Source organism: Lucilia sericata, unplaced genomic scaffold, assembly GCF_015586225.1.
Source record: "Lucilia sericata isolate MDLA Ls3-8-SP2 unplaced genomic scaffold, ASM1558622v1 Contig003019F_arrow, whole genome shotgun sequence".
NCBI classification, from domain to species: Eukaryota; Metazoa; Arthropoda; class Insecta; order Diptera; family Calliphoridae; genus Lucilia; species Lucilia sericata.
The window spans coordinates 9,482-31,209 of record NW_023996646.1 but is presented as its reverse complement, the minus strand read 5'-3'; the positions used below and the strand labels follow the sequence as shown (position 1 = coordinate 31,209).

At 27.6% G+C, this 21,728-nt stretch overlaps 1 long non-coding RNA gene across 1 annotated transcript; it reads right to left on the bottom strand.

Moving 5' to 3' along the window:
* Positions 1–12,104: 12,104 nt before the first annotated feature.
* Positions 12,105–15,719, bottom strand: LOC119614523. Its single transcript, XR_005232335.1, has 2 exons — positions 15,514–15,719; positions 12,105–12,230 (listed from the first exon to the last, which is right to left on the bottom strand). It is a non-coding gene; the product is annotated as an uncharacterized LOC119614523 (long non-coding RNA).
* Positions 15,720–21,728: the final 6,009 nt, after the last annotated feature.

The following is a 21,728-nucleotide window of genomic DNA, read 5'->3' as shown; positions in this document are numbered from 1 at the left end:
GAAAATGTGTTTGAAAGAAAATACTTTACATTTTGTTGTTTTTCGACTAAAAAACATGCGCTTTAGAAAAAGGCGAAATGAATGACAAATTTGGGTGACCTGACAAATTTTACGTACTTTTTATGAATATTAAATCAACGACTAAACGTATGATGTCAAATTGCGATTTGATTTGAAATCAATCTCATACTTAGAAGCTAAAACGTTTGATAAGTTTAATAGTTTGCAAATATGTGGAGCATTGATTAATAGTTAATATTGATAGATTTCGATAAGAATGACATCTATCAGTAGCGGGTTATCAATATTACATTCTATATTGTAGTTTTATATATAAATAATAGCGTTAAATAAACAATTATTTTGTAGAATCTATTTTTTATAAAGACAATTATTTTTTAAGTAATTTAAAAATAAATTTAAAAAAACTGTTTACTTTTTAAACATTTCAATGGTCACAATTTACATTTTTACTAATGAAACTATTACTAAATTTATATATAGAAGAAAATATATAAACAAATCTATTAACACAACCATTTGTTGGTCAATGCAATAGAATGCCAATGAATTAGAAATAAAAACAAAAACTTTATTCAAAAAAGCAAAAACGTGTGACAATATCACCCCCTTTTATCACACAAACACACATCTGATCTGTTTACAAAAAAAAAAAACGACGATCTATATTAAGAGCACATTTTTTTCATATGCGGACATTTCAACAGACTTGTAGTAAATTTTCAATTAATTTAATTAAAATAAATTGACAGTTTTAAATGCTTGAAATTGCATTACACTTTAATTCTATTCCATAGTAGAGATTAGCACCGCCACCAGTCAAATTGTCTGAGGAAGTGTGTGAGAGAGTTAGAAGGAATGAAGAAGATTCGTAATGATTAATTTATAAAAGTCGATTTAGGGGAGACAAATAATGTTTATTTACGACACAATATTAATTTTGTCAAGTTCTCAGCTAAGGCGTAGAACATAAACGATCTAGAATTGCTTGATAATGTGGAATTTTAATTAAGATCGTTATTTGTAAAGAATTGATAATTTCTAATGTTTTTTTTTGGTATTTGTTGATCGAATTAGATTAATCGCAGAGCAAAAATCTATAAGGAATTACAGTAGATTGTGACAGTTACAGTGACTACAAACTAGACTATAGACTGGACTATAGACTTGATTATAAACTAGACTATAGACTGACTACAGACTATAAACTAGATAATAGACTATAGACTGGATTATAGACTAGGCTGTAGACTAGATTATAGACTAGACTATGGACTAGACTATAGAATAGACTACACAATAGACTATACACCAGACTATACCCCAGTCTATAGACTAGACTATGGACTAGAATATAGAATAGACTTGACTAAAGACTAGACTATAGAATAGACTTGACTATAGACAAGACTATAGACTAGACTATAGACTAGACTACAGACTAGACTATAGACTATACTATAAACTTATAGACTGTACTATAAACTAGACTATAGACTAGACGATAGACTAGATTATAGACTAGAATAGACTATAAAATAGACTATACACTAGACTATAGACTAGACTATAGACTAGACTATAGACTAGACTATGGACTAGACTATAGACTAGACTATGGACTAGACTATAGACTAGACTATAACTAGACTTTAGACTAGACTATAGACTAGACTTTCGACTAGACTATAGACAAGACAATAGACTAGACTATAGACTAGACTATAGAATAGACTATGGACTAGACTACAGACTAGACTATAGACTATACTATAAACTTATAGACTGTACTATAAACTAGACTATAGACTAGACGATAGACTAGATTATAGACTAGAATAGACTATAAAATAGACTATACACTAGACTATAGACTAGACTATAGACTAGACTATAGACTAGACTATGGACTAGACTATAGACTAGACTATGGACTAGACTATAGACTAGACTATAACTAGACTTTAGACTAGACTATAGACTAGACTTTCGACTAGACTATAGACAAGACAATAGACTAGACTATAGACTAGACTATAGAATAGACTATGGACTAGACTATAGACTAGATTATAGACTAAACTATAGACTAGACTATAGACTACATTATAAACTAGACTATAGACTACACTATAGACTAGGCTATATACTAGACTAGAGACTATAGACGAGACTAGAGACTAAAATATAGAATAGACTATAAACTAGACTACAGTTAGATTATAGACTATACTATAGACTAGACTATAGACTAGACTATAGACTAGACTATAGACTAGACTACAGACTAGACTATAGACTAGACTATAGACTAGACTATAGACTAGACTATAGACTAGACTATAGACTAGACTATAGACAAGACCATAGACTAGACTATAGACAAGACTATAGACTAGACTATAGACTAGACTATAGACTAGACTATAGACTAGACTATAGACTAGACTATAGACTAAACTATAGACTAGACTATAGACTAGACTATAGACTAGACTATAGACTAGACTATAGACTTGACTATAGACTAGACTATAGACTAGACTATATACTAGACTATATACTAGACTATAGACTAGACTATAGACTAGACTATAGACTAGACTATACTATAGACTGGACTATAGACTAGACTATAGACTAGACTGGACTATAGATTAAAGACTAAAAACCAGATTATAGACTAGACTATAAAATATAATATAAACGAGACTAGACTATATTATAGACTAGACTATAGACAAAACTATCGATAAGACTATAAATAAGACTACAGATTAGACTATAGACTAGACTATAGATTAGACTATAGACTAAACCATAGACTAGACCATAGACTAGACTTTAGATAAGACTATAGATTAGACTATAGACTAGACTATACACTAGACCATAGACTAGACTATAGACTAGACTACAGATTAGACCATAGACTAGACTATAGACTAGACCATAGACTAGACTATAGACTAGACCATAGACTATACTACAGACTAGACAATAGACTAGACCATAGACTAGACTATAGACTAGACCATGGACTAGACTATAGTCTAGACTATAGACAAGACTATAGACTAGACCATAGACTAGACCATAGACTAGACTATAGACTAGACTATAGACTAGACTATAGACTAGACTATAGACTAGACTATAGACTAGACTATAGACTAGACTATAGACTAGACTAGATTAGACTATAGAATAGACTATAGACTAGACCATAGACTAGACCTTAGACTAGACTATAGATAAGACTATAGATAAAACGATAGATTAGACTATAGACTAGACCATAGACTAGACTATAGACTAGACCATAGACTAGACTATAGACTAGACCATAGACTAGACTATAGACTAGACTATAGACAATAAACTAGACTATAAACTATACTATACACTAGACTATACACTAGGCTATAAACTAGAAACAAAACAGTGTACAAAACTGAAGTCGAAACTATAAACTAGTCCATTGTTTGAACTTTGTGAATTCATTGTAAATTGATTAATTTCATCTCAAAACTGCCAGAAATTACTAATAAAACATTTAAAAAATTAACTTTTTCATGAACTTATCATACAGTTCATAAATTTTATTTCATTATTTTCTATTATAAATTCATTTCATTGCTTCTGGATTATTACTCTTATTAATTGTTTTGCGCAACTAATTGTTTAAATAATTAACACGTTTTTTTAATTACTAAAAATTTATAAAAAAAATGCACAAAGATAAACAGATTTTTATTAAAGAAAAATTCTCTATTTAGTTGTAAAGTTTAAGTTATAAAATATAAACTTATTAATAAACATGATGTGATAAATAAAAAAAATAATAAGAATGGCAAATATTGAAATTTAAAAAATAAAAAGAAAAATTTTACTAAAAAAAATCCAAACTAGCGGCAATATAGATTACCAAATTAAGCTTAATTATTATAGTTATAAAATCATAGAAAAATAGGAAAATCTTTAAAACTTAAAGATTTTCTAGTATACAAGCTACACGAGGTCTCTACTTATAATAGAGAAATGCACTTTTTATTGAACGTACTTTTTGTTTTGCTTAAACACGGCACAAACTTAACAGCTAATTATAGGGTTTTGTCCATTTACACACAGAATTCGTTGGGTTATTCGCTGGACTTGTTTTGTTTATTGATTTGAAAGCAAAATCATCATAGTCTTTGCATTTCAATGCCTGCCTCAGTATCTTCCGTATTTTTGGTTTGGGGTGTTTCTGCACAAAACGGTTGACTGGCTGCCGGTTCTTCTTGATTTGTATTGTATTGTTCATAGACAACATTACGGCGTTTCCTAAGGATGATGTATAAAATAACGCCATTTATCAGGAACAAGACAGTCACTATGATGGCCGGTATAATAATGTCAGTGACAACATCGAGTTCTTTATTTTCAAAAACCATTTTGTTTGATTTTTATTTAATTATTTAGTTAAAATTTTGTTTAAAACAAATTGTCACAAAAATTTACACTTTATTTAAGTTTTTTTCGGTATTTATTTTTTGCTTAGATAATTTTTCTTTTAGTATTACGTTTTGTTTTTTAGTGTTTTTGTTTAGCTTATCATTTTTTTGTTGGTTTTCTTTTTTTAAAGAAAAGAACTAAAAATATTTTAAATCAAAAAAAATGTTTGTCTTGCTGATAAATCGTAAGGCAACGCAATGAAATTGAAATGAAATAAAACAACCAAACTATAGCAAGACTAATACTACTGAGGGTTGGAATACTGGCGCTGGTATTATCACAAAACAACACATACATTACGTCGAAGAGTACACTACTAACAACCAACAACAAAAAAATGAATAGGCAGCAGGCAAAAAAATATTCACGAAAATTTTGAAATAGTGATGGTGCATTATAAGAAGGTACTTTTTTTGTAGAAAAGTACTAAAGTACTAAAATACTTTTGTTAAACTTTGACAACAACATTGTTTAGACTTGAATATAGATTATGTAATGGATTATATTAGAGATTTGACTATAGACTAGACAATAGACTAAACTACAGAATGGACTTTAAACTAAACTATAGTCTGGACGGTAAACTAAACTATAGGCTGGGCTATAGACTAAGCTATAGTTAGGACAATAGACTATAATCTGGATTAACTAAACTAAAGTCTAGACTTAAGACTAAAATACTGTTCTATAGACTTAGCTATAGACTAAACTATATACTAAACTGTATACTGAAATATAGACTAAACTATAGTCTGGACTATAGTCTAAAATATAGACTAAAACATAGTCTAAACTATAGACTAAAACATAGTTTAAACTATAGACTAAACTATAGTTTAAACTATAGACTAAACTATAGTTTAAACTATAGACTAAACTATAGTTTAAACTATAGACTAAACTATAGTTTAAACTATAGACTAAACTATATTCTGGACTATAGACTAAACTATAGTCTGGACTATAGACTAAACTATAGTCTGGACTATAGACTAAACTATAGTCTGGACTATAGACTAAACTATAGTCTGGACTGTAGACTAAACTATGGTCCGGATTATACACTCAACTATATTCTGGACTATAGACTAAACTATATTCTGGACTATAGACTAAACTATAGTCCGGGCTATAGACTAAACTATAGTCTGGACTATAGACTAAACTATAGTCTGGACTATAGACTAAACTATAGTCTGGACTTTAGACTAAACTATAGTCTGGACTTTAGACTAAACTATGGTCCGGACTATACACTATGTTATAGTCTAGACTGTAGACTATAGTCTGGACTATAGACTAAACCATAGTGTAGACTAAACTATAAATTGAACTTTAGACAAAACTATAGCCTAAACCATAGTCTGGACAATTGACTAAACTAATGTTTGGATTATAAACTAAACTATAGTCTGGACTATATTCTAAACAAAACTCTGGACTATAGACTAAACTAAAGTCTGGACTATAGACTAAACTAAAGTCTGGACTATAGACTAAACTATAGTCTGGACTATAGACTAAACTATAGTCTGGACTATAGACTAAACTATAGTCTGGACTATAGACTAAACTATAGTCTGGACTATAGACAATGCTATAGTAGGGGCTATAGACAATGATATAGTCTGGACTATAGACATTGCTATAGTCTAGACTATAGACATTGCTATAGTCTGAACTATAAACATTGCTATAGTCTGAACTATAGACTAAACTATAGTCTGGACTATAGACTAAACTATAGTCTGGACCTTAGACTATACTATAGTCTGAACTATAGACTAAACTATATATAGTTTCAACTGTAGACAATACTATAAGTGTGTAGACATAACAAATATTATTTAAAAACCCTCCCCTTAGTTAAAAAAAACGCCCCTTAATTTGGTACCACTTAATCATCTCTATTGCTATAAATTGCCTACGTCTGGTCTGCTGGTTTATTATGTGTAGTTATTGTTGTTTTCTGTTAGTATATTTGCAATTTTTGTTTATCACAAGTTATCAGCATAAAAACCAGCAACAACGTCAAAGAAAAAAACCCACAAAAAGAAATCAAGAATATGTTCCAACAAAATTTACCATAAATCCACCAAGTTTCTCAACAAACCAAACTATTCGCAGCAATTGCATTGAGAAAGAGAGAGAGAGAGAGAAAATAAAACAAAAGTTGGAAATAAGCCGGTCTCCTGTAAGGGTACTTAAAGCGGTCATAAATGATACTAATTGTGTCTGCAAGTATGGATAGCAATAACCTTTTAATGTTTTGCAAATAATGTTCCAAAATATAGGCAGGTAAAAATAGAAGTATGTATGTACTGAGTAACTGAACATTTATGCTCAAAAGAAATTTTCTATAATTAGATATTTGTTGCAAATAAATTGCGGCCAAAACCGTGGACTTTTTTCTTCAATTTTCCATTTAAACAAAAATAAACAGTGGTCAACAGAAATCTGGAAAAGTTGGGTTTTAAGAGTAATTTTTATGATCTCTAAAAGAGTTTTTGTTTTTAAAGAGTAATTTATTTTTGTAAGCCTTAACATAGGCAATAGATTTGTGTTCAATTTGTTAAGTAGACTTGCACAGTGTTTATCAAAAGTTTTAAAAACGAATTTGTAAAAATGTAAAATGTAAGAAGAGCAACAAAGTTGTTTTTTTTTTCAAAAATGTAATAAAATTTTTATTGTTTAGGGAGTTGAATAATTACATTTAAACAATTTGTTAAGAATTTTATAATAAACCATTATATGTTAAATTGAAACCCTAACCAAAAATGAGATATTAAGAAAAGTAAAGTATGTCATTTATAAAAATCGATACAAAAGCAAATAAAAATATTAAAATAAACAGCAAATAAACAAATAATAACTGGAACTTTGGGGGGTTTAATCACCTTCTATAAATGCTTAAACAAAATACTATTTGAATAAGACAATTACTCATAACAGGTTTAATAACATGATATTTTTGCAATATTTAAATTGAAATGCGATATTGGACTGAGGGGTTAAACCCGTAATTCGATTCGAAAGGAAACGGTTTTTAATGGGAAATTTTGAAATTTAAATAAAACTTTCAGTGTTTGAATATCTAAATTGATCAAAAATATCATGAAATTTTACAATTTTTCTGTAATTTAATAGGAGAGTTAAAAATGTATGATTTTGTCAATGTTCGAAAATTTCGAAATTAATTTTGAATTTTCGAAAATCATTAAAAATGCACAAAATTGAAATATAAATACAAATTTCATCTTGAATTTAATTAAAAAGCACTTTTTAGCAATATTTTCTGATTTTCGAAATATGTATTCGAAATTAAGTTCGAATTTTCGAACATCTTTAAAAAAGCACAAAATTGAAACATAAACATAAATTTCAACTTGATTTTAAATAAAAATCTAATTTTAGCTATATTTTCCAAGTTCGAAATTAAGTTCGAATTTTCGAACATTGCTAAAATTGCAGAAAATTGCAAAATTCAAACAAATTTCTTCGCAAATTTAATTAAAAATCACTTTTTAGCAAAATTTTCCAAGTTCGAAAATTTTGAAATTAAGTTCGAATTTTCGAACATCACTAGAATTAACAAAAATTTTAAAATTCAAACAAATTTCATTGCAAATACTAATAAAAATCACATTTTAGCATTAATTACGAAGTTCGAAAATTTCGAAATTAAGTTCGAATTTTCCAACATTGCTAAAATTGCAGAAAATTGTAAAATTCAAACAAATTTCTTCGCAAATTTAATTAAAAATCACTTTTTAGCTAAATTTTCCAAGTTCGAAAATTTTGAAATTAAGTTCGAATTTTCGGACATCACTAGAATTAACAAAAATTTTAAAATTCAAACAAATTTCATTGCAAATACTAATAAAAATCACATTTTAGCATTAATTGCGAAGTTCGAAAATTTCGAAATTAAGTTCGAATTGAAATTGAATTGTAAAATTCAAACAAATTTCATTGCAAATACAAATAAAAATCACATTTTAGCATTAATTACGAAGTTAGAAAATTTCGAAATTGATTTCGAATTTTCGAACATTGCTAAAATTGCAGAAAATTGTAAAATTTAAACAAATTTCATTGCAAATACAAATAAAAATCACATTTTAGCATTAAATACGAAGTTCGAAAATTTCGAAATTAAGTTCGAATTTTCGAATGTTGCTAAAATTGCAGAAAATTCAAAAATTCATAGAAAAATATTAATATTTAAACAGATTTTACCTCAAATTTTAATAAAAATAACTCTTTGGCCATATTTTCTATGTTCGAAAAATTCGAAATTAAGTTCGAAAAGCTCGAACATTGCCAAAATTGCTCAAAATTTTAAACTTAAGCAAAATTTACACTTATATAAAGTTAAATCTTAAAATTTAACAAAATTTTCAATGTTCGAAAATGTAAAATTTCGAAAAAATCTTAAAAATTCGAAAATTTTTCTAAAATTTAAAGAAAAAGTAACAAAAATTTAGATTTTCTATTGTAATTTATAAAGTAGAAGAGGAAATTAGTGATTTTAGCTAAGTCCGAAAAATTCGAAATTAAGTTCCAATTTTCAAATATCATGGAAAAATGCCGCAAATTTAAAAATACAAAGAAATTAGTCATTGAAAACTCACTTTTAAGTTAAATGTTAAAGTTCGAATGTGAAAATTTTAATGAAAATCTTTTAATTTCCAAAAAATGTATAAGTTATCCTGGAATTTCTGAAAATTTAAAAGGAAATATTCAAAATTAATAGAATATTCATTCAATCATTGCTTATTCCTTAACAAATTGTTCAAAATTCATTCAAACTTATCAATCTATTCCTTTTCTTTTGATGACGTGTTTGAAATCTGGGTTAATAAACAGCCATCATCATCACATGTCATGACAATGTGAGCTGCGAAATGTGACTTAAAACAGCAGATTGGAAAGTTTATTGCTTGGTACAATGTACCATAATGATAATGCCTTTAGCTGTGCTGTTATTGTTTGAGCACAAAGTTGATAAGCTTCAAGTCTGGCTGGAATTTTCATAAAATTATTAAATGAATTTTTTTATCATTATAATTATCCATGCGTTTATACTTTGTAAAACAGAAGTTTTAAAAACACAAAGTCTGTATGAATCTGTTATCTTGGAAAGTTTTAAATTCCTTTATCATGCTTTAAAAACGCATGAAATTTGAGAACTTTTAATGTTCATATTAATGCAAACTATGAAATTCTTATTTGCTTTTATCGCTCTTTTTTAAAAAAAAAAGCATATAATTTCAATATTTCAAGGGTATCAAGAAATATTGTTAAAATTTACATGCAGACTGTTAGAATCAACTATAGTTTTATGGCAAATTCATTTAGATTTCATTTCGCATTTAAATTGTTTATAAGTTTATTATTATTGTTTTGTTTCATATTTTTGTCTTATCAATGCAATGGCGTTGTAGTTTGTATTTAATCATCTATTTTTGCGTTCTACGTGAGTCTACATACACTATTAAAATGGGTCATTATACTTTCTGTTATGCTCGAAATGAAAAAACAATTCCTGCTATTATTAACATTTATTTGTTATTTCCTTATCATTGTTTTGTTTTAATTATAAATCAATTGATTACAAAGATATTAACACAATTTTAAAACTTTTTTTAAAATATTTTTAAGAAAACGAACTAAAATCTCGTGAACATGAATAAATTTTAAGAAAACTTTTTAAAATCTCTATAAAATCCTTAAATTTTATAAAATTTTGAAGTAATTCCGAAAGAAAAACTGATTTTCGAAATGTTCGAAAATTTGGAAATTAATTTCGAATTTTCGAACATCACTAAAAATGCACAAAATTGTGAAAAAATATAAAATTTCATCAAATTTTTGTGAAAAAATAAATAAAAATCACTTTTCAGCAAAATTTTACGAAGTTCGAAAATTTCGAAATTAAGTTCGAATTTTCAAAAATCGCTAAAAATGCACAAAATTGTGGAAAAATTTAAAAATTCAAACAAAATTCTGCGTAAAATTTAATAGAAATCACTTTTTAGCAATATTTCGATAATTTTCGAAATTAAGTTTGAATTTTCGAACATCATTAAAATTGCAAAAAAATACAAAATTCAAATAAATTCCAACTTTAACTTAAATAAAAATCAAATTGTAGCCATATTTTCGAAGTTTGAAAATTTCGAAATTAAGTTCGAATTTTCGAACAACACTAAAAATGCAGAAAATTGCAAAATTCTAATAAATTTCAACTATATGTAAATGAAATAAAAATCACTTTTTAGCCATAATTTTGAAGATCGAAAATTTCGAAATTAAGTTCCAATTTTCGAACATCACTAAAATTGCAGAAAATTATAAAATTCAAATAAATTTCATTGCAAATTTAAATAAAAATCACTTTTTAGCCATATTTTCGAAGTTTGAAAATTTCGAAATTAAGTTCGAATTTTCAAACAACGCTAAAAATGCAGAAAATTGCAAAATTCTAATAAATTTCAACTCTAAATGAAATAAAAATCACTTTTTTAGCCATATTTTTGAAGATGGAAAATTTCGAAATTAAATTCGAATTTTCGAACATCACTAAAATTGCAGAAAATTGTAAAATTCAAACAAATTTCATTGCAAATTGAAATAAAAATAAATTTTTAGGAAAATTTTAATGTTCGAAAATTTTCGAAATTAAGTTCGAATTTTCGAACATCACTAAAATTGAAGAAAATTAAAAAATTCAAACAAATTTCAATTCTAACATAAATAAAAATCACTTTTTAGCCATATTTTTGAAGTTCGAATATTTCGAAATTAAGTTCGAATTTTCGAACATCGCTAATATTGCAGAAAATTCAAAAATTCAAACTAATTTTAACTCTAACTTAAATAAAAATCTCATTTTAGCATTATTTTCCAAGTTCGAAAATTTCGAAATTAAGTTCGAATTTTCAAATATCACGGAAAAATGCAGCAAAATTTAGAAAAACTAACAAATTGCGACACAAATTTTTTAAAATCTCACTTTTAACTAATAATTTGCAAGTACGAATAATTAAATTTTTATAAAAATCACAAAAACTTTTGATATTTTAAAAAATTTTAAAAATTGTGTAAAATTTATAAAGTAGAAGAGGAATATATTTAGTTAAGTTCGAAAAATTCGGCTTTAAAAAGTTGTGTAAAATTTGTTTGAAATCCTTAGTTCTTTGTGAAGGTTTTTGTTTTTGTTCTTAAATTTCTATCAATTTATAAAGTTTGTAATTTGAGTTAATTTATGACTAAACATTGTTTAAACAAATAATTATAAAGTAATTTTAAAGTGAATGATAAGCCATTAATAAAATGACTAATAACTATGTTTTTGTTTGTTTATTGCCCCTAAACAAAGAATGTTTTTGTAGAATTGCATTTTTTTTAATAACTAAAGCAAATGTTTTGTTTAAACAACAAACAATAACAACAACTTAAACTAAATGAATTGTTTAAAAAAACCCCCTCGTTGTACTAGGCATGTTTCATTTTGCGTGTCTTTAAATCAATTTTAACTTACCTTATAGGTATGCCATTCTTCTTTGGAAAGATCTGTCAAAGAAACAGCCTGAGCTAAGGCTACAAAAGCCAATAATAAGGCTAATACTGTACGCATTTTGGTTGCTGTTAAAGTTGAGAATACCTCAGGGTAATGTAGATGTTAAGAGGTGAGGTTTTTTTAAATGCTAAAAGAAAAATAAAACAGTAAATTTAATAAAATGATGAAATTTTTAAACTAAAAGCTTTTAGTTTCCTAAAAAAAAACAATTTTGTATCTTTTTTTAATTGCTTTGTTACCAATTATTTATAGAAACTAAAAAATAACTTTTTTAACATTCATTCAATCATATTGAAGTCATTCAATAGAACACTTAGCTGTCAGCTGAGTGTTTAACGTAAATTCTATAGCAATTAAGTTAAAGTTTGTTTTTACGAGAGCTTTTTTAATTTCACACTAGTTAACTAAATAATAAATAAATATCTATTTTAATACAAAAGTTAGAGTAAAGCTTTTAATTTGTACTTTACAAAATGTTACTCTTTTTTAACATTGAAACGTTTTAACAAAAGCTGTTTGCAAAAAACAGGTTTGGAATTTTAATTAAAAATAAACTGGGAATTTGTTTAAAATAAAATATTTAAAAAAATGTAAACAACACCAAAAGTTTTAAAAAAAGTTATTAGGCCTAAGAAATATTGTTTTAAAGGGAGTTTTCAATACATTTTTATCTATAAATCACTTTTTAATAGAAACAAGGGGAAGACAAACTAAATATAATTAATTTTGTTTAACTTGAGATAAAGGGAAAGTATTTGTTATTTGTTTACAATTGATAGACGAAACTTATTAAAAACAAAAAAACTGGTTTGTTTAAAATAAAATTTGCAAAGTCCCCCTTTCTTTTGTATTATGTTATTTTATTTGTTGTTATCTTTATTATCGGCTAAAGTCGATTTTATCGTCTCTTTTCTTTACACATATTAAAACAAAAAGAACACACACTTTTATAGATCTAGTTCAGTTCTGCCTCCGTTCTTGTTCATTTAGTAGTTTATTTCCAGTTCAGTTCTTTTTCAATTCTTGTTCAGTTCTAGTTCTACTGGAGTTCAGTTCCTGTTCTTCTTCAGTAACAGTTAAGTTCTAGTTCAGTTGTGGTGATGTTACACTTCACATCTAATTCAGTTCTACATCTGCTCTAGTTCAGTTGCAGTGATGTTCTACTTCATTTCTAATTCAGTTCTAGATCAGCTCTAGTTCAGTTCTAATTCAGTTCTAGTTCAATTCTTCTGCTCAGGTTTAGTTCTAGTTCAGTTCTAGTCTAGTGAAGTTCTACATATTTCAGTTCTGTGAAGTTCTATTTCTGTTTTAGTTTTAGTTCAGATCTAGTTCAATTCTAGTTCAGTTCTAGTTCAATTCTAGTTCAGTTCTCATTCAGTTCTAGTTCAGTTCTACTTCAGTACTGGTTCAGTTCTAGTTCAGTTCTCATTCAGTTCTATTTCAATTCTACTTCAGTACTGGTTCAGTTCTAATTCAGTTCTAGTTAAGTTCTCATTCAGTTCTAGTTCTGTTCTAGTTCAGTTCTAGTTCAGTTCTATTTCAGTTCTATTTCAGTTCTATTTCAGTTCTATTTCAGTTCTAGTTCAGTTCTGGTTAAGTTCTCATTCTGTTCTAGTTCAGTTCTAGTTCAGTTCTAGTTCAGTTCTAGTTCAGTTCTAGTTCAGTTCTAGTTCAGTTCTAGTTCAGTTCTAGTTCAGTTCTAGTTCAGTTCTAGTTCAGTTCTAGTTCAGTTCTAGTTTTGTTCTAGTTCAGTTCTAGTTAAGTTCTCATTCAGTTCTAGTTCAGTTCTAATTCAATTATAGTTCTGTTCTAGTTCAATTCTAGTTCAGTTCTTGTTCAGTTCTAGTTCAGTTCTAGTTCAGTTCTAGTTCAGTTCTAGTTCAGTTCTAGTTCAGTTCTAGTTCAGTTCTAGTTCAGTTCTAGTTCAGTTCTAGTTCAGTTCTAGTTCAGTTCTAGTTCAGTTCTAGTTCAGTTCTAGTTCAGTTCTAGTTCAGTTCTAGTTCAGTTCTAGTTCAGTTCTAGTTCAGTTCTAGTTCAGTTCTAGTTCAGTTCTAGTTCAGTTCTAGTTCAGTTCTAGTTCAGTTCTAGTTCAGTTCTAGTTCAGTTCTAATTCAATTATAGTTCTGTTCTAGTTCAATTCTAGTTCAGTTCTTGTTCAGTTCTAGTTCAGTTCTAGTTCAGTTCTAGTTCAGTTCTAGTTCAGTTCTAGTTCAGTTCTAGTTCAGTTCTAGTTCAGTTCTAGTTCAGTTCTAGTTCAGTTCTAGTTCAGTTCTAGTTCAGTTCTAGTTCAGTTCTAGTTCAGTTCTAGTTCAGTTCTAGTTCAGTTCTAGTTCAGTACTAGTTCAGTTCTTGATTAGTTCTAGTTCAGTTCTTGTTCAATTATAATTCAGTTCTATTTCAGTTCTAATTAAGATCTAGTTAAATTATAGTTTAGTTCTGTTTCAGTTCTAGTTCTATTCTAACTCAGTTCTAGTTCTTTTCTAGTTCTTGGTCAGATATAGTTCGGTTCTAGTTCAGTTCTATATCAATTCTAGTTTAGTTTCTAGTTTATTTCTACTTCTCTTCTGTTTTAGTTCTAGTTTATTTCTACTTCACTTCTGTTTCAGTTCTAGTTCATTTCTACTTCACTTCTGTTTCAGTTTAAGTTCAGTTCTAGTTTAGTTCTAATTCGGTTCTACTTCAGTTCTAATTCAGTTCTAGTTTAAACAAAACAAAATCTTCCAACTGAAAAAAACAGTAATTTTAAAAACCAATTTAAATCTAAACAAAAATACAATGAATTTCTCCAATTTTCATTAAAATTTCCAGGTAAAATTGAGAAACTATTATAAAAAAAAACCTAGATGAGTTAAAAGATCCAAATTGTGATAAAAAATTACAAACACACGTATACGCCCCCTTTTGCTGATAAGCCTATAACATTCTAAATTTTCTATAATACGTGGCTAGTTAATTTTATCCTGTACTGTACATTTTTTGACAATTTCCTGGCAACTCTTGTGTATTTTCTAACGGGATTCTAAGAAAAAAGAAGCAACTAGTCAATAGAAAAAAAACAAAAGCAAGGTACAGTTAATAAAGAAAAATAAATAATTTTAATAAATAATTAAAATAATAAATTTTTCTATAACATAAACCGAAAACAAAACACTTTTACTAAAACGCAATTAAATAAACAAAAGGTTTATGCAAACGCAACCGTAAATACTCATCTAGTCTAAACAATCTAACAGAAATCAAATACCGCTTCAACAATAATTGCCTTGTCATTTTTTTTTTAAATCTTTATGTTTATTTTAAATGAGTTCCTTTATTCTATAAATATATGACGCAATATAAAATTTCTTTTTAAAAACTTTACTTTTTCAATAAAATAACCAATAGCAGGAGATGGAACCACAACCACTTACCAATTTAATTAGTCTTTCTTATTTCTTTGTTGTTTTTCTATCGGCTATATATTATACACAATAAATTTATTTACTTTTTATTAATAATTATTTTATTTTATAACTAATTGACCACCAACTTGTTTAAAATACAATTTGTTAATAAACAACGAAATTGCATGAACAATGCAAGAAACTTCGGCTTTTTTTTCTTAACAAATAACAGGGTTGGATTATTGCGTAGCGTTTTGTTTATGTTTATAAAGTACTTTTTCTTATCAACATAATTCATTTTACCCCCACAACAGGTATGGGAAATTGACAATGAAATATACGCAGACTAATCAAAAAACCAGTCTATATACTATATTAGTCAATAGACTAGTGCATTGATTATTCAATAGACTAGTCAACTGACTTGTTTATAGACCAGTCTATAGTGCAGTTAATGGATTAGTTCATCGATTAGTCAATAGACTAGTTAATGACCAGTCTATAGAGTAGTTCATGGATTAGTCAGTAGACTAGTCCATAGACTAATCAACAAATTAGTACATAAAGTAGTTAATAGAATAGTTCAAAGGCTAAACCACAGACTAGTCAATTGATTGGTCCATAGAATATTCAGTAGACTAGTCGATGGACAAGACTATATAGTTGATTAGTCGATAGTCTAGTCTATCCACTAGTCAGCAGAATAATTTATAGACTAGTCAGTAGACAATAGGGATGCCAAACGGGACTGGCTTTTACAAATCCCGGGATTCGGGATTTTGAAAATTGCAATCCCGGGATATTTCGGGATCCCGGGATTTTTCGGGATCCCGGGATTTTTCGGTATTTCGGGATTTTACGGGATTTCGGGATTACATGAATTTAATTATTTTATATATGAAAATCTTTAAATCATCATATTTGTAAAGAAAATTGTTTAATTTTGTGGAAATTTAACAGACAGAAGATATATTTAAATTAAAACAATCCAATTAATTCCAATTTTTAAATAAAAACTTTCAGAATTGAATAATTTCTGAAACTTTTTAAATACATACTTACTTCCTAAATAAAAATAAATATCAAGTTCCGAAATTTGACATAAGCACTTTTTAAAACCTCATACTGTTCCATGTGAACTAATAATTATAACAGATACCAATTCAATTAATCGAACATCAATTTAGAACCTATTCTTTGAAAAATATTTGGAATTTTACTCAAAATACATATTAGTTTTGGAACATATTATTATATTCGTAGTATTAATTTAAAATTTTAGGTGCATTCAGAACAAGGTAATTTACCTTTACCGGTATCATTCAGATTTGTAGAAAGTTAGAAATGTAAAATCCTCTAGTATTGAAAAATAAAGTTTGTATTCGACTGTGCCGAAATTAAATACCCACCATCAAAATATTGTAATGTATTGATATTAATATCAGCATCAATGTGATTTTCAGAGGAGGTCCAATTAGGTTTTTTTGTGTCAATTTTGTTCCAAATTTGCAGCCCAAATAGAATGAGTCTTCTAACTCGTGTTTTCAGCTTACAGACACAGAATGTGTATACTTTTTGGGTCGGTCTACGACCAACATTGCAATGTGCTAACAAGTAAAAAGTTATAGTTGGGCGAAGCCTACCATACCCTACACCAGTTATAAAAATAAAATGTGATTTATTGTTCATAATAAAGCATATAAGTTGAATTGTACCTTGCCTCAGATATAATTTAGCTATTTTTGTTGAATAAAATTGTGTACATTTAAGTCATATTTCGAAGGAGGCTTTGCATAGGGGCTAGGGTCAAATGAGGCCGCATCATCAAAAAATACATCAGGGTCATGAAGGCTAGTATAGAACTTGGTTTTGCAGCTTTTTGTCGAGTTACGAGTATATTGAACATAATTATGAACTTAAAAACCCTATTTGGGGGGTTCAGTTGTATGGGGGCTAGGTCAAATATTGGACCGATGTTATCCATTTTCAATAGGATCCGTCTCTAGTACAATAGAAGATCATGCAAAATTTCATTGAATTATCTTCAAAATTGCTGTAGTTTGATTACAAGGTTTACACGGACGGACGGACAGACGGACGGACATAGCTAAATCGACTCAGAAAATGATTCTGAGCCGATTGGTATACTTTAAGGTATAGGACCAATATTATTGTGTGTAACAAACATCAGCACAAACCCAATATACCCTCCCCACTAAAGTGGTGTAAGGTATAAAAACGAAGTGAATAAATAAATTTATATGTGCTATGTGTATGGACTCATACCACTTTAAAAAATAAAAGGTTCAAATATGTATAAAATTAGCTCTGCGGAATTTTGTTTTGCATGAGTCAAAAATAAAATAAGATCGTAATTTTCAAATTAATGAAAATTATGGCTCAAAAAAAGAAAATAAAAACAGTTTTTTGAAACAAATCCTAATCCCGAAAAAATCCCGGGATTTATTTTCCAAATCCCGGGATTCGGGATTTGCCAATCCCGAAAAATCCCGGGATTTTCGGGATCGGGATTTCGGGATTGGCATCCCTAGTAGACATGTCTTAATAAGTTCATTGACTAGTCTGTAGACTAGTAAATAGTCTTATATTTAGACTAGACCACTGTTACGATTTTTGTTCAACAATAATTATCAAAACATTTTTACAAATTTAACTCCAAATAAATATAAACATTTTCAAACACTATGGATTGGTATACTTCCCCATGTAACTCGCATGCTAGATATTTTATTTTTCTTTTACATCTTATTTTAGTTCTCACGCTTTTTATATACATATGTGCGTAAGATTATGTATCAAATCATACACATTACTGAATATCAATCTCATTTTTTTTGCAGAAATACTTTTGTCTTTTTTCCACAAACGTAAATCCAATTGCATTTTTTTTTATCATTAATGTCTCATTGGAAATTAATTGCGCACTTATTAAATTCTTTAATTACGCACTTTACTTATGATCATCTTACTTGGTAACATTCGATTTATTCTCGAATTAAAAGTTGATATAGTAAGACGTGTTTTTAAAATCTATAATGATTAAAGTGTGACAAAGTTAAAAATTTTTCCATGTGGAGTTTTGACAATTATATAATATTTTATAATAATTTAATCTATATCCACATATATCCCGATCTCAAAAGACAAATTTATACCAAATTTCATAAATTGGAGATTTTCCTCCAAAATCCAAATACATATCACAAAAGGACCACGTGTGAGTCCACCTAACTAAGGTGAAATTCCATACAATTCCTAATAGCAACATATTAAACCTCCAAGTAAATAATATTTTGACTATTGGTATCACAGTGACAGAGTTTACTCCTTAACATCATATTGATACCTCATGATCCACGTGGCCAATAATATTAACCAACATTAAGTCAGGAACTACACAATTCCGGGAGAAAACCAATGCCTTCAATTTATTAAATACTAAATATTACTATTAATGGAAATCACATGCTGAATAGTCCAAAATTACTCATAAATTTATCATAAAAGGAAAAACTTAACCTAAATTCCTAGAATTGAATATTTAACTTCAATTTGCAAAGAAAATCACATTGTTAATCCAAAAAAATTAATCTTAAATTGTCTAGAAAATTTAATTGAATTACATTAACAATTATTACACCTAGAAATTTCCTAAAAACAGAAAAAGTTCCTAAAAATCTAAATTGGCCTAAATATGTACATTAAAATACCTTAAATCTATACTGCTCTTCAAATTTGTTAAAAGTTATTAAAACACTTACTAATTATATTGCACATTCAAATATTTCTAAAAACCTAATCTAAATTGCATCTAAATTTATATAAAAATTACTAAAACTCTTCTTAAAATCTATTAAAACTACTTAAAATTAACATAATGTCTTTAAATTAAACATTGTTGCAAATTTCTTGAACTTATAGTAATTCTTAACATTTATATCCAATTTATATTATAAGTATTTTTTTTCTAAAAACTCTTGTTAAAATTTATCAATTAAACTAAATTTAAATCGAATGTAAAATTATAGATTATAATTATTATACTTGAATTTAGAAACCAAATTATAAATTAATTTAACCGTATTAAAGCGTTAATCTAAATTATATTTCCTATTAATCTAAATTCAAAAGCATAAATGTAAATATTTAATTTTAATTTTCATACTTTGATACCATGGAAAAAAGTGTTAAATGGAATCTACTAACATTTTTTCATTAGTGTATTAAAATATCTTTTGCTTATTTTTATCGTACTCTATTTTTTTTGTCACTTTAATTATTTTAATTCATGTTTATTTTTCATTCATAATCTCAAAATCATTGTAATGTATTTTTAAATATTAATAACAACAACAACTTCATCGTGTACTCCTGATTGCTGGGCCCAACATCAAAGAGACAACATGAATTGGAACATCATTACTAAATGATTTTGTGAGTAACAAGTAAAAGAATTATTATTTAAGAGTATCAATTACTTATTATATTTTATCTGTCCGTCGGTCCGTTTCAACTTTGTCCCCATGCGTATTGATTAGTAATTTTAATTTCTTTCCATTTCTTTATTACTTCTGATCATTTTCTCTTTGAGTAATGATTTTACATTCTTTCATACATATTTATGGTTGCGTAGAATATCATTATTATATATATTTTTTTTGCTTTACTTTACTTTTTTTTCAATAAATTAAATATGTTGAATTGCGTAAAATGAATCATCATTAACATTTTCTTTTTTAAATGGGAAGGATAGCCAAAACAAATTGTAAAAATATGTAAGTAAAAGTCATGTTTTATTAGGGACAGAATTAAAATTAAGGGTAATCTTTCTGTCAAGGTGTTTACAAATTGGGTGGGAGAATTGTACCCTACATGACATCTCATCTCGTCATGGTTCAGTTTGTTCTTTTCAAATATTTGTTATTCTTTTGCTAAGTATTTAGACTTATTCAAGATTTTTGCATACTCTGTGGTATTTTTAAGGCATGACATGAGTATGTTATATGCTTACGCTTTCGGGATATGGGTTAAGAGTTACTTCTACCAAATAGCTAGCAGGGAACATCATCTTCATGCCACTTAACCACTATTGTCCATTTCGGTTAAAAAAATGTAAAAGCCAACAATTTTTATTATTAACAAATACTCGCCGAGCGTAACATATATGGCGCCCAACGAAAAGGCCCTCGATAAGGCCCAACGTAAAGCTTAGATAAGCTCAACGTAAAGGCCAATTTAAGGGTACTGTAGAAAATAATCTAATCAAAAATAGCTATATTAATATATTTCTCTTAGATCTAGCAAGAGACAATAAGACAATTTGAAAGTGAACACATCAAAATAAATAGATTAAATCAGGTTAAACAGATTATTTACATTTACAATAACAACACCTTTTATATACATTATATCTTTAGAAGTCTTAGCATTCTTATGAACACAATAGTTCTGAATCTAAATGCGCTATGGGAAGTGCATATAAAATATGTATCTTTAACCTATTTTAAATCTTGTTTTCCATTTAAGAGTCCTAATTCTGAATCATTAATTAAGTTCAGTCTAAGTTGCATTAAATGAAGACAAGAACTATGTGTTATTAATTTCTTTCAAGTCCATTATTGAGATTATAATAAAAATTTCTTGATGTTGTAGATAGAAATTTCTGATACATTTTAATATTTTGTATATATATAAAAAGGAAGTAGTCCGATATTTTTTAATATAAATACGAAGCACTTCTGATTTATTTTAAACATGACTTATATTTGCAAAAATTTTACATTTGTTAAGGTATATTCTTCCCAGAATTAACATAAAATTGATCTTTGAATACTTTTACATATCGTTTTTTGCCTGCTTTTCTTATTTACAGAATAAAATCATATCGCTTATTTTAGGAATATAAATAGATTTAGACAAAAGTTTTCCATTTTATTAGATTTTCGTCAAGTAATTTTAGTTTCTGAGATTATTGTTAGATTTTTTTTGATTTGCTATGGAAACCAGAAATTCTTCAAGAGGTAATAGAAATAGTTCATTTGGACAAGGTCGAGGTTCTTCTGCTACAAGAAATAATGTATCTGCAGAATTACAGTCTAGTACAAGTAATCCGAAACCCAGAGTAGTTCATTCTCCAGCAAATAGACAACCACCTACACAACAGATTCATAGGCCACAAGTTCAAATAGCTTACCGTCATCGACATTATTTCAGGACATACA